The sequence below is a fragment of the Coturnix japonica genome, chromosome 1 (assembly GCF_054131305.1).
Source record: "Coturnix japonica strain WE chromosome 1, WE-NBRP24, whole genome shotgun sequence".
Classification (NCBI taxonomy): Eukaryota; Metazoa; Chordata; class Aves; order Galliformes; family Phasianidae; genus Coturnix; species Coturnix japonica.
In genome coordinates, this window is record NC_140663.1 from 147,342,962 (window position 1) to 147,357,895 (window position 14,934).

The 14,934-nt window shown below is 35.9% G+C and overlaps 1 long non-coding RNA gene across 1 annotated transcript in view; it reads left to right on the forward strand.

Annotated features, from left to right (window-relative positions):
• The first annotated feature begins 7,828 nt into the window (after positions 1-7,828).
• The window catches only part of LOC107308093 (uncharacterized), a 35,980-nt gene continuing 28,874 nt past the window's right edge, over positions 7,829-14,934 (forward strand). Inside the window, exon 1 of the long non-coding RNA XR_001552636.2 lies at positions 7,829-7,929. This is a non-coding gene — a long non-coding RNA (uncharacterized LOC107308093). The remainder of the gene's footprint in view (positions 7,930-14,934) is intronic.

Genomic DNA, 14,934 nt, shown 5'->3' on the forward strand with positions numbered 1-14,934 from the left:
TGTATATTCAAATGCATTTCACAGGTTTGTTTGGTGTTTTGTTTGTTTGTTTGTTTTTAGGAGAAGTAACCAATGTAGTTGTTATGTCTAGTTAATGTTAACATGTCTCCATTTATATTAATATAAAGTGACCCACTGGATTTCTCTGACAATCATCTTGTACAACCTGTTAATTCTACCTGCAATAATACCACACTGCAATTTTACCTACTGGGAGTTTTCACAATTTTAAACCATATGATTCAGTAGATCTTATGAAAGGACACGAAGGACAAGACATAAAAGGGAATAGAAAGCAAGGTCTTAACAAGGAGAAATCGTGCTTGACAGTCATGACTTCTATGACTAAACAGTGAGTTAAGAGAGTTAGTGGAGGGTTTTTTAACCTTGACATTAGCAAGGTTATTGACGTAACTAAGTGGCATGAAAACCGAGAAAAAATGATTTGGATGAATGTACTGCATCAAGTATTTGAAGTTCTATACAGTGAGGTTTGAATACCATGCTTGGGTCAGTACCGAAATTGACAATATTTAATGTCCACAACAACAACTTAAAATATGTGGCAAAATGCATAATTTTCATCTCTGTAAACAGACACAAAACAATGTGCTAGAGAGCAGAGTTGCCATTCAGAGGTACCTGAAGAAGTAAAAGAAATGCATCAGGAGAACCTTTTGAAGTTCAGAAAAGAAAATGCCAAACTGTGCCCCTCAGAGCATCTGCTGGCATCAGGGCAAATGTGTAAAAGATTGGCTAAAGCCAGCTTTGCAGAAAAAGAACTGAAGGCACTTTTGGAATTTAGAAAGCAGAATGATCAGAATGAACAATAAAGTCTAACTACACTGAATTAGCAAATGTGCCAACAGGTTGTGAGAACTGATGACACTTCCGCCCAGATCTGATGTAGTCACATATGTAACACTGAATCTAGATTTGAGTTTCTCGATGTAATGAAAAGATCAATACACATGACAATATCTAATACAGAATCATTAAAAGCATCAAGTCTCCAGAGGAAATGATATACAAGGAAAGGCAGAAGAGATGTAGTTTGTTTAACTTGGAGAGGGGAAAGTACAGGAATAAATAAATAAATAAATAAATAAATAAATAAATAAAATAATTGCTGTCTTCTACTGCCAAACAGAGCAATCATAGAGAACACAGTGGCAGGCTTTTGACAGGCTTTTGTTTGAATTGTCAAATCTTCCTATCTTCCTCAGTTGCTATACATCTTTTATTGCTTTTAAAATATTTGTAAAATTCATGAAAACTGTAGCTTTTTCATTATTGCATTTCAGATTTTTCCTACTGTATCATGCATTTTACTGTGTTTGGCTAGGATGTAGTTAACTTTCCCAACAAGAAACTACATAGCTCTTTTAGCTATAACAGAGCTGGCACATCATATCATTGTTTTGTCTAGGTGAACAGTGCTAGCACAGCATACACTTTCCAAAGCTCACAAAATCCTGTACACTGGGAGGAGTCAAGAGAAGACATTACCAGGGCAGCTGACCTAGACAGACCAAAAGGACATTCCATGCCAGCATATTCAACAATAAATTTGAGTAAGGGGTAAGAGAAGGGGGGGGGAGGGTACTCTCATTATAAAGGCACCTGTCTTCTTGAGTAACTGCTACGTAAATTGAGTCTCCAGTTTCTGAAATGTGGCTGGACACTGCTTGCTTATGGGATTTAAAGAATAATGGAAATTGTCTAAAAATCATTCTCAAAATATTACATGAGTTTTTGTATGTCTTTGTTGGTTTGCTAGTTTGTATGCTTTCATTTTTACTTCGGTTTTAATTAGAGGGATAGATGTTTTCAATAGGAATAACAAGAGAAAGAATATTTTATTTTCTCAGTATCTTCAGAACTGGCACAAGGCACTTGGTCATAAACCCCTTCAGCAAATAGAAACATTTTGAAACCACTCAAATAGAAAACAACTTCCTTGTTACAGAAATTTCTTTAGAGAAAAAGTAATGTAAATTATTCACAAAGCATCTAATGTTTGGCTCAAGTTGTTTATGAGCCATTCATGACCATGAGATGACAAGTGCAAATCTAACAGTACTCAAACAGTATTTATGCTACAGTAAGTTAAAGGTCTGACTTGAATGACGGCTGACTTAATGAAAAAACGGGTAAGACCAACTGTCCAGGCAAAAAAAATGTAAAAAGCCATAGCTTTTTCATTGGTAAGGTGTCATCAATTTAGTTGAAAGAGAAAATATGTTGGTATACATTAATTAATACTAAATACATTATCCATTATAAAACTTCAGTGTCATTTGCAAAATCATTTTCTATAGTACTTAATTGGAAAGTCTATCTGAAAATGTATTTTAAAAATGGTATAAGTCACTACATTGAACATACAGAACTTTGCTTATCAGCGTTAACCTTGTACTTAATCAAAGTAGCAAATATGTAAACTTGGACATAAGTCCCCTGAATTTCATACACTGTCAAAGATGTTACATCTTTGACATATTTATGGCTAGTAATTCTGATTTTCTTCACTTTATATCCTAAATGCTCAATGTATCACACTGTACCAAGATCTCTTCTGGATACAGATTCACAGAAGGAAGATTATGAGCTCACCTGGGCCTATGGACTGTTTTGATAGTATTAATCACTTTGCTTTTTATATGCATTTTAAGAATTCTATAATTTTAATTCTTTAATACTAAAGAACATATTTTTCTGAGGAAGGAAAATATGTAAAGAAAAATGAACACCTTTGTATTTTTCTTGGGTAGAGACTATGCATTTAGTAATTTATACTGTATGTTGCCTGTTATTTCTATATACTAAAGTAGAATGAATGGGCAAGAGATAACAATTTAGTGAAAAACTAGTGGAGTAGTTATGATAAATGTTTATTGAAAAATAGCAATTAATGTTATAAAACAACTATTTATTGGAAAAAAAAAAAGTTAATGCTTGTATTGAGCAGTATTAGGTTTCAGAAACAAAACAAAACAAAACAAAACAAAAACAACAGTAAGTTGTCATTTCCAGGGAAGGTTGTAAAATGATAAATTAACAGGAAAAGAAAGTACCTTGATCATCACCATTTTCTACCAGGAACATAGTTTATCAATGCCACTACTATAATCACAGAGTGACTTAAGGAAATTATATTCACACTTGTTTCTAGAAAACTCATATGAAGGTAGATAATTGAGGGGCTGCTTTTGAGAGTCCTCTAACAGAGTAACTAGAAAATATTATACAATATTTTAAATTAGAACCATCCTTCCAATTTGTCCTTGTTTACCATTCTGCCTCTGATAGCAGTCTTTAAAAAAAATAATAATAACAAAAATTGAACAAAAGAAAAAAACAAAACAAAAACAACCAACCAAACAAACAAACAAACAAAAAAAACCCTCAACAGTTTGAAAATAAAATACATATGTGTATCATTTCTTTTGGCTCCCTCAAGCTCTTGTTTTTCATATGTGCCCTAAAGGAAAGTTTAGGTAATTAAGAAGAAATAAATACAGCTTAAGTTAAACTTAAGGATGTATCCAAAACTCCCAGGGAAAAAAAAAAAAAAAAAAAAAAAAAAAGAAAAAAAAATCATTTTTTCTACCTGTAACCATATATAAAATGAAAACTAAGACAATTTTGTGATTTGTTCAGAAATAGTTTCAATGTTAGGTGTATTTTTGGTTGTGGAAGCATGTGGAATTTTTTGTTTAACAAACGTTTCATGTATACAGATCCTGAATGAACTTCTCCCTAACTTTGAGTAAGAATTGAAAAATGGAAAAATGATACAATCCTTTGTCTGAGGTAATTTCACTTACTTTCAGCTATTTTTTCTTAACTGCAGATTTAGTCACTTGCTATTCTCACCTCAAACTATTGGAGGCATATCCTTTAGGTCTTTTGGCAATTCAATAAAATATTGAAGACACCTGCAAAGAGCTGGATGTTATGATATAAGGGAAAGGTGATGAAACAAATTATTCTGGATGTCATCTCCATACAAGTAGAAGAGAAGATTATAAGGAGTAGTCAGTGTGGATTCACTAAGGGGAAATTATGCTCAACCAATATGGTAGCTTTCTATGTTGTCATATCTGGCTGAGTAGATGAGAGGAGAGCAGTGAATATTGTGTACTTTGTCTTCAGAAAGGCTTTTGACACTGCCTCCCACAACACCGTTGTAATGAAGTTTACAGAGTGTGGGATAGATGAGTGGATATTGAGGTGGGCTGAGAACTGGCTGACTGGCAGTGGCGCAGAGAATGGTTGGTGGCCTGTAACAAGCTGTGCTCCACAGGGCTCAGTGCTGGGTCTAGACTTGTTCAACATCATCATCAGTGACCTGGATGAGTGGATAGAGTGCAACCTCAGCAAGTTGACAGAAAGCTGGGCGGAGCATCTGACACACAAGAAATCTATTCTACCATTCAACCAGATCTGGTCATAATGGACAGCTGGGGCTAGAGGAACCTGATGCAGTTCAATAAGAACAAGCATAGGATCCTGCACCTGGGGAGGAAGAACTGCATGCATAAGTACAGGCTAGGGGATGACCTGCTGTCTCTCTTCAATTTATCGAAGGAAGAGGAGGTTCTTTGGTATATGCGTACGTGATGTGAGATTAAGAAACAATGGTTCAAATACTGGTCTGACCAATTTGTTACAAATCTTAATCAGGGAGATGGGGAAGGGGAGAAGGGCAACTATGATGGATTAGGGTGATGGGGAAGGGAAAGCAAGTGATAGAAATGATAGGAAAGAAGAAAGAATTGCAAAAAGCGGGGATAGTCACCACCAAGATCCAGCAGCATCCCTTTGTACACTGTTCCGATGGTCTGAGGCAAAAGCACAGCGGGAGATCAGCAACAGCATGGCCAGCCTTGGGCAGCAAGCAGGACAGGGTAAGTCTAGGAGGAAGAGGCAGATCTCAGGTAACAGGCCCAGGAGAGCATGCCAGCGTAGGCATCCGTTTGTGAGGCTTCTGATGTCAGAGACACTTTCTTCTTCTTCAGCATGCAGGCATCACATCCTGAGGAGTCTGCTGTCAGAAAACCTAAATCTTGTGGTTGTTGGTTCCTTTTTTTATCCTTCTTCTGCCAACATGGCATTCTCAGGCACATGGTAAGAGTCATGTGCAGTATCCCTGAGGTGGCTATCTCCCTCGAGATAAACTCGCAAAAAGACTGCTCTCTCTCTCCTTTCCCCTGGCCTGCAAATCTTCCAACAAATGATTTTGCCAATTTTGACCAGGACTTGTCTGGACTTGTCCATCTGTGTCCTCAGCAAGCTTTGAGGCAATGGTGCAAAAGAATAATCTCTTCCACCTGCTGGAGAGGAACTCTGCAGAGAAGCACTCAGTGGTTCTAATGAACGTGTTAATCATGAGCCAGTAATGTGCCATTGTGATCAAGAAGGCAAATGGTATTCCTGGGGTGCATTAAAAAGAGCGCGGCCAGCAGGTTGAAGGAGGTGATCCTCCCCCTCTACTCTGCTGTGGTGAGGACACCTATGGAGTACAGTGTTCAGTTTGGGCTCCTCCATTTAAGAAAGGCAGGTAATTTCTAGAAAGAGTCCAGAGGAGCGCTTCAAAGATGATAAAGGCCCTAGAGCATCTCCCACACGGGAAAAGTCTGAAAGCCCCAATACTGGATAAAAGCCCCAAGCCTGGATAAAACTGAGAGGGGATCTCAACCCTATTTACAAACATCTGAAGTGCAGGAGTCAAGTGGATGAGCCTGGGCTCTTTCCACAGGTGTGGGGGCAATGGACAAAAAGTGTGATACAGCAAGCTCCATACAAATATGAGGAAGAACTTTATGGTGAGAATGATAGAGCACTTGAAACAAGCTAGCCAGAGAGGTTGTGGAGTCTCTTTCTCTGGAGATATTAAAGACCTTTCTGGACACTTCCTTGTAAATTTTACTCTTAGTACTCTTAGGAACCTGTTTTAGCAGGAATGTTGGACTCTGACATTCCTCGGAGGTCCCTTTCAACTCCTACAATTCCATGATTCTGTGATAGGGTAATTTCCAATGGCATGGCAGTTGTCAGATCATCCTGAAAAGTATCTGTACCTAAATATGCATAATGGAAAACATGGATATGAAAAATACAATATAATATGTAACCTATTAACATTTTTTAATAGCTGCTTATTGCTACAAGCAATAATTATGAAAGAACCCGAGCAAAATCATCTAGAAACATTCCTTAGAAGTAAAAAATGAGCGGAAACAACACAATACTGATTTTCAGCAAGTGACCTAATAATCACAATGTCAATCTAGCTAAATTACTAACATGGTTACAGCATATTTAAGTAGATGATTGATTAGGTCTTTCAAAGAAGTTTCAGAATTTGCAGTGAAACCAGGGTCACAAGCATTATACAGGAGATAAAGAGAACAAAATAAAACCCCTGTAGATTACACCTGAGACCTTTTGTAAAAACCTCAGCAGATTACACCTGAGACCTTTTGTATTAGTAAGCTAATCAATAACAGCTTACAAAACCAGCAAAGGAACAAAAGCACAGAAAAACTTAACTAGCTCTAGTAAGAGCAGGATCATGACAAAGTCAGAGTTCAGGGAATAAAAAGGTAGTAATGTAACTGGAAAATAAATATCAAAGAATTCTTTTCTAAAATCTGATTTCAATTAATTCTGTCCATTATTCTTCATGTTGTTTTCCAATTCTACCTTGCCCCAGCACTAAAGAGGAAATTTCCCCTCTGAACAGGTTTTATCTGCTATGAGCAGCACCAGAATTCTTTTTGGTATTTTTCCTCTGAGGGTAAGAAGTATATAAAATAAAGATTGGGTTTTTTGTTTCTTTTTCTGCTCTGACTGTATTACTGCTCTTGAGGGGAAATTTGTCTTTATAAAAGGTTTTATGACATTTCAGTGCAACGCAACATGGTAACACTCGATACCTTTCATTTGGTTTTATTACTCTTCCTTTTGTATTGGACTTACGTGTTCCTTGTGGTTTGAAATGGGAACACATGCAGGTATAGGAAGAGAGAAAAAACAGATGCCATTCTACTTCTTTTTCTTTTTTTTTTTTATTTTTTTTTTTTAACTGGAGTACTATATGTATTTGTAATCAAGAGATCTAGTGCAGGACTTACAAAAATCCCCAAAATGCAGATGCGTATTCTTATCATGATGCACTGAATCATAGGAACTATTCAGATATGAAACATTGTTAGTTCAGTTCAAAATGCAATCATTATATATTTGAATGGCTCAGCCAAACTGCAGTGAATTTAGCCTTTCTCTCTTCATCTTTTAATTGTATTATTCTATGACACTGCCATCCATTCCTCCCTGACAAAACTGACAGTCATTCTATTTGTTTATTTATTTATTTATTTTTCCTCAGGAAATTACATGAGGATTGCAGGACAATCGGCAGTCTATATGACTAGGAAATCCTGCACTATGTAATACAAAATCTCTCAGGGTGCAATCCACCAACCTGGAAACACTACTGTTTGAATTCTGCTCATACCTGAGGATGAAGACCAACAGGTAATTTTGGCTACTGTCTCTTGATAGAAATTGAGGCATGACAGTGATCATCCTGTTAGTAGAACTGCAAGTGAAAGCTTTTGTTCATCTGCTTTCCAATTGTAACTATTGTAACTTGTTATGATTTTGTGATTTTTGTTGTTGGCATTCCACATCAAAATATCATGTAAAGCAGTGGGAGTTAAAGAGTTAATGTTCTGGTTCTCTGGACTGCCTTTTTTGGGGGGAATTTTGGTTCTTAAAGGGGAGGAGCAGCATTCCCCAGAGGACTTGGCACTCAGAGGAGGAAAGGTGAAGGACAACAAACTGTCTCTTGCTGGCTCTCCCTTGGTCTGCAGTGGAGAACCACATGGTCCCTGTCTGCTTTTGCCTGCAGTCTACAGAGTAAGGCCTCAGTTTTGGACACTCTCTCTCACATTTTGGTTGATTTGTTGGTCTCAGTTCCTATTGTATTATGTTGTATTGTGGTATCTTGCATTCTGTGATCATAGTTAGTAAATTAATATTCCTTCTCATATCGTTGCCACTGCTTCTGTATTTTTTTTCTTTTTTTTTCTTTTTCTTTTTTGTTTTGTTTTGTTTTGTTTGTTTGTTTGTTTGTTTTAATTATTTTTTTTTAGACCCATCCCTGTCCTGAATCAAGAATGGAGAGACTTTTCAAGTCCTCAGTTCCGAAATTAAGAGACACTAATATGCATAGTCAAATTGTTTCCATGAAAAGATCTGTTGAGGATTCCCAAGTTTTTTCTTTCTAAGAAAAGTTACAATTTTTTTTCCACTCACACATCTTCTTGGCAGCCTATCACTTGATCAGAGAATAACAGTGTATTTCTGGGAAGTATAAATGGAGTAATTGCAAAACACAAGATTCCTGTAGCTTAAAAAAGTATTAGGAGGTTTTCAGTGTTTAGATTATGTTCTGTTATCTGTTATTTAGTGACAGCACAATTAACACTCATATTCTTTTTCTAAATATATATTTTTCATAGAGTTTCCTGTTTCTTATCTTTAGATTTGTGGAAAAAATGTTAAATGAAGTTCTATAGGCTCTGAATTTCATACTCATTCTGATTTCCTTGAAACTTTATCTCACAAGGAGAGGCTGAGATACCTGGGACTGTCCAGCTTGGAAAGAAACTGAGATGCAATCTTAGCAATGCTTATAAATATTTAATGGACAGCTATCAAGTAGGTAGGGACAGACTCATTTTGGTGGTGTCCAGTGACAGGAGAAGAGTCAACAGGCACAAACAGCAATACAGGAACTTCAATATGAACATGAAAAATAATTATCTCCTTTGAGGATTACAGAGCACTGGAATAGGCTTTCCTGAGAAGATGTGATCTTCTCTGGAGATATCCAGAATGCACCTTGATGCATTCTTGTGTCACCTAGTGTAGAGGAACCTCCTTTAGCAGGGGAGTGAAACAGATAATCTCAAGAGGTCCCTTCTAACCCTTATTATTCTGTGATTCCCTGATTCTAAATTTCAGATAAAAACACAATAATATAAAGGGATACAGAAGTATGATTTTTAAGTAAAATTTTTATGATACATGCCTATCAGAAGAAGTCAAGAGCAAAAAGTTTCATGGCACTTCAACTAAATTGGAAGATAGTTGTGGAACTGAACATATTTCCTGCACAATTCAGTCTGTAATAACTGAAGGAATTAGTGAATAAGATCTTTCTGATATGGTAATGATAGTAATTTAAAGGAATAAAAATAAGTAGGATATTGAGTGTTATTGCCAGCAGAACTATTATTAGGTTCAGGTTCTTCTTTATCATTAACTTCATCAAAATACAAGGTTTGCCCCTGAACTGATTTTAATGTATATTCAAAACTGCCAGAATATGCCTAGATATTTCCCATTAATTTTCTTTCTGAAGTTTCCAGTTAATTAAAAATAAAGAAAGAAATGTACATGGTGGAGACCATCTGCTACTCAGAAAACTACAAACTCATCAATATTATCAGTAGTTTATTGCAGCTTAAAAGACTTGTAGAAGCATTACTAAAATAATATACATGAGTTTCTTTAGTGATAGAGATCCCATTCCAGGAAACACTGCTCTTCATATTATTTGGTATACAATAAAAATTTATTTAATAACTTAACTGATATCGCAGGAAAAATTCCCTCTATTCAAGTTTACAGCAAATAATTCCAGATCTGCATACCTCAGTGGGCTGTATGGAGGCTGACTCAACTGGCTCAAGTGGGTTCACTTTTGCCCTGGCCTCTGTCAGTAGATGGCTTCAGGGGTTTGGTAGTACCTGAGAAGTGTCTCAAACCAGGGCAGATGTTGATCACAACCTCCTGCAATCCAGGAGAACTCGAAGGGTCTATCTTAGTTCTGCTGCATGCAGGGCCTGACTTTGGCCATGTACTTTTCTGTACTTGCCCCAGTGAAATTTGCTGGTCTCAAATATTACTGCATGTAGTTTGTCAGTCCCATAAATTCCAAGCAACCCTCCATGGGGCTGGCAGCTCCAGGCAGATGGACAACGGTTGTTATGAGATTATTTATCCCACAATTGTTCCCACACAACAGCGTGAGAAGAAGGAGATGTGTTAATGTGGTGCCTCAAAGTTCTGATCCATCACCCTTATGAGAGAAGATAGGGAAGTTGCACCACCAAGTAACTTCACAGATAATTAAGTATATTATGTTTTCTTATTAACAGATCTATTAGCAAAATGAGTATGAGACTCCTTATAAATACATTCCATTCATTTCTTTAATAGTGACGGAAATATAGGCATCAAAAACACTTTCAATTACGAAAACATATTTCGCTTTGTCTGAGATTAACTGTGAGCCTCTTCTTTTGCTCTTTGAAATTTGGATATGATACTTTCTGGACAATTATCATTATATTATTTCAATTTTTCTTAATTTATCTGAGCAGTCTCCAATTTAAACATTTTCAGCATCATCGTGATCATCAACATCATAGTTCTACATAATTTTTAGTAATCTATTTCACTGAAAAGTTGCAAAAGACATCAAGCATCATTCAACTCAAATAGAAACATAATCTAGAAATGCTGAGTAAATTGTCATCATATTTTTATTCAGGTTAGAGCAAAAACAAAGGGTAGAGATTTATATTCACTACATGGACAAATGTAAACTTGTAGTACATTTTGCATAGCAAAAAGAATAACTTTGAGGAAAAGTGACATACAGAATGAAACATTATATCTTTAACCTTGTTAATGAATTTGTTAATTTAACAACCTAATATTAAATAAATAAATAAATAGATAAATCTAAAATAGAAGCAATATAATGTGTTACATTTTCTCTTTGGGAGGAAAATAACATATGCCGAACTGTGGAAAAAGTTTTCCTAGCAGCAGTGTCTAGCTATTTAACATCTTCCTGGGGTAGGAGTGCTAGCACACTCCAAATCATCCCTAGGGCTGTCATATTTTAAACAAACTTACAAACTGGATAATGTTTTTAGATATTATAGGCAAGATTCTGATTCTATTATTATTTATTATTATTTTTATATATTTAATATACAGCTCTACTATTGGTAATAGAATTTTCACTCATTTTCTATTGTGCCCAGTAAAAGAGGTTCAAGCCTCGTTTGTTTTTTTTTTGTTTTTTTTTTTTTGTTTTTGTTTTTGTTCTGTTTTCTTTGGTTTAGTTGCCTTTTTTATTTGACCTAGATAAGTATGCATATTTCAGTGTGTTTGAAATCTACCTTTACAATTTATTTGAATGTTTTACATTTCTTACATTAGCTTTTTAATATTTTCCCCATTCATACCAGTTAATAAAGAATCTAAAATATGTTATTTTTATATTCACATGAATATTTCAACCATTTATTTTTGAAAAGGTACTGGGAACAATGAAAAGCTTCTTGTTTTAAGAGGAGCTTAATTTTTTATTTTTATTTTATTCACAGCAGATGACTGCACAGTATCTGATTTTTCTTAGCTGGAAACTTAGAAGTTTCAGTGTACACAGTTCTGAATCTTAGAGTAATTTGTATTAGTATTATAATTCACTTAGATTCAGGGTTCCTTTATATTAAGATGCAAGTTACATTTTTATAGACAGCCTCCTGAAGAACACTGAATTATTACTATATTATGAATCTGCATTTTTCATTATCATCAGATGAAGATTGTGTTTAAAAACAAATACATACACTCACACTTATATTCATGTAAAGCCACTTACTTATCTAGTTCAGAACCAGTGAATTATTAAGTAAATCCACTTCAGTCAAAGCCTGCCAAGCACCACACTTAGCAAGTGGGCACTTTAATGTAACTCAGTTCTAGTGGCACACAAAGGCATGGTCTTTGTGATTAACTGCCAACATATCTGACTCGGCATTGTGCTTATCCTCTGATAGTTAGATCAGTGATATACAGCTAAGCAGATATTTCCCACCAAAGGTCCTAAATAGTAGATAATATTTTTCTCTATTTCTCTATTTGTAACTACTTTATTATTATTATTATTATTATTATTATTATTATTATTATTATTATTATTATTATTATTATTATTACTATTTTCTTTTTATCTCATCTGTAGTATGATTATTACTCTCCATACAAGGACTATGTAAAAAAAAAAAACAACAACCAAACAAACCAAGCCAAAACACAAACTTTCCTGTTCCTTTCAGATCTCCTGCTCCAAACTCAATATGCATTTGAAAAGCTGAGAAATACTAGTGTATCCCACCTCCTTGTTTTCTTTTTAACCCTATATACTGTGTCAGTGAATTATATTTTTAGAGCTTTCACCTGTTAAAAATTACATAATAAACTATTATTTTGTATCTGAAAATTGTGTTATGGTCTACTTCTTTGATTAAGTCAAAGATACTTTTTTCATGTTCTGTGACAAGTGAAGAGATGACCAGTCAGATGCAACATCTTTATTTGCTCCAGTGCAGGAGTATTGTGCGCTCAAATTTCAATTTTCAGGTCCTCCTAACCCTCATGAGACACATATGGCCCACAAACTTCCACACACATTTTTAAATGAGAATAACAATGTGATCATTGTTACTGGACTAGGCAAACTCTGCTAGTAACCAGGTTGTTCTTCCAGCGGTGAGTACCTGAAGTTCCACAGACCTGTAATTACACCTTGTTGTTGTTCTTGTTGTTATTGTTTTACACTGCCTCATGTTCTCCCATCTGTTTCTTTCTAAAAGCAGGTTTACCACACAGTGTTTGTGTGTACACAAATACACAAACACCAATACTAATTCCTCTGGTTTTTTTTCCCTGTTTTGTTTGCCAAATACCACATAAATTTTGTATAAATCTGAACCCCCTGAACCATAAAGAGACATCAGTGAAGTTTTTGAAGTTTTAAAATAGATTTGTACCTGTAAAATGGTTTATACCTATAAATTAATAAGTTACTTTGGTATTTACTCATGTGGAATTAATCAGCTGTGCATATACTTTATACCTTTCTTTCTCCTCCTCCCTCCACCTTATTCCCCCCAAGTAACAAGTACTGATGATTAACAAGTTAACTAATCATGACTTCAGTTTTAACCAAAGGAATCTGTTCTGCTGCTCATCCTCCCCATGCAAGAGAATTCAATTAGTCTCAGGTAGTACAGCTGGTTTCTAAAGCCCAAACTCCAACTTAAGATCTGCTGCCAAATAACCATAATAATCAAAGGCACTTAAAACAGCAATCTGCAAGCCAGCGTGGTGGCTCTGAAGATTATTACTCCAGTCTGTTAGACAATCTGTTCATGAAGACTTTGGTTTAAGCCCTGGCATCACTCATTTGTCTACACTTTGCTCTTGATTCTGAGCCATGAGTTTCTGCTCCAGAGAGGAATGGGAAAGAGATGAAAAGGGAATTTTATAAATGTTTTAATTAAACGAAAGAAAAAACATCAGAGAATTTCATCAATATTACATACTTCAAAAAGAACCGCATGACCACCAAAAAACATCAGAATTTTAAAACTTTGTTGAAAAACATCTCTTTGTTTGATTTGTTTGATATGTTTCATTTTGTTTTTCCCAATTGAGAAATACAGGTTGTTTAACTTACACTTTGTATACTCACATCAGACTCAGAAGGGTTAGTGTGCCTTTTTTTGCTGTTGTTTTAGTTTGTTTTTGCTTTATTGCTGTTACTGATGTTTTCCAAATATGTTCAGTCAAAGCCTGTAGCTGGAAAAATTTCACAGGACAGAAAACATACATTTTCTGTTTGAAAGGGTAGGTAGCAGTGCCCCTTTCAAACTGTTACTACTCAGAGACATTTCTCTAAGGTGATGTTATACTAAGTTTTGCAGTCTCCTGCTGAACAGGGGCTAGAAGGCAGGAAGGATTTGCTGAGAAAGTTACTTACTCTATATGTGTCTTGTATATATATACATACATACACATTAGTATGTGCACAGCATACACACCAAATGTAGGCACACATACATACATTTGCATATATATATATATATATATATATACATGTTTATATATGTATATTTACACATAGAATCATAGACTCACAAGGATGGGAAGGACCTACAAGATCATCTAGTCCAACCATCTTTCCTTTACCATACCTACAGAAAAACACTAAACCATATCTCCTAGCTCCCTATCCAGACACTGATATATAGTGAGATGCTCATATATAGTGAGACAAACACATACTATTTCTCCCTATATATGTATACCATATACAGAATCATAGAACCACTAAAGTTGGAATAGTCCTCCAAAGTCATCCAGTCCAACCGCCCAACATCTACCAATATTTCCCCACAAAAACATGTCCCTCGATATCATATCTGAATGTTTCTCAGACACCTCTAGGCTTGGTGACTGTCACCTCACCAGTCAGTCTGTTCCAGTGCCTGACCACTCCCTCAGAGAAGTGTTTCCTAACATCCAATCTGAATCTCCTCTGGAGCAATTTGAAGCCAATCCCTCTAGTCCTATTGCTTGTTACACTGGAAAAGAAGCCAAGACCCACCTCAAGACAACCTTCTTTCAGTTAGTTTTAGAGAGCAGTAAGGTCACCCTTGAGCCTCCTCCAGACTAGACAGTCCCAGCTTACTCACAGCCACTCCTCACAAAACTTGTGCTCCAGACCCCTCACCAGCATCATTGCTCTTCTCTGTTCAGTGCCACTACATCTTTTTTGTAGTGAGGGGCCCAAAACTGAACTCAGGACGCAAGGTACCACTTCACCAGGGCTGAATAGAGGATGGATCACTTTTCTGCTGCTGCTAGCAACATTGTTTCTGATACAAGCCAGGATGTTATTGGCCTTCTTGGCTGCCTGGGCACACTGCTGGCTCACATTCAGGTGACTATCAACCACCACTCCCAGCTCAGTTTCTTCTACACGGTCTTCTG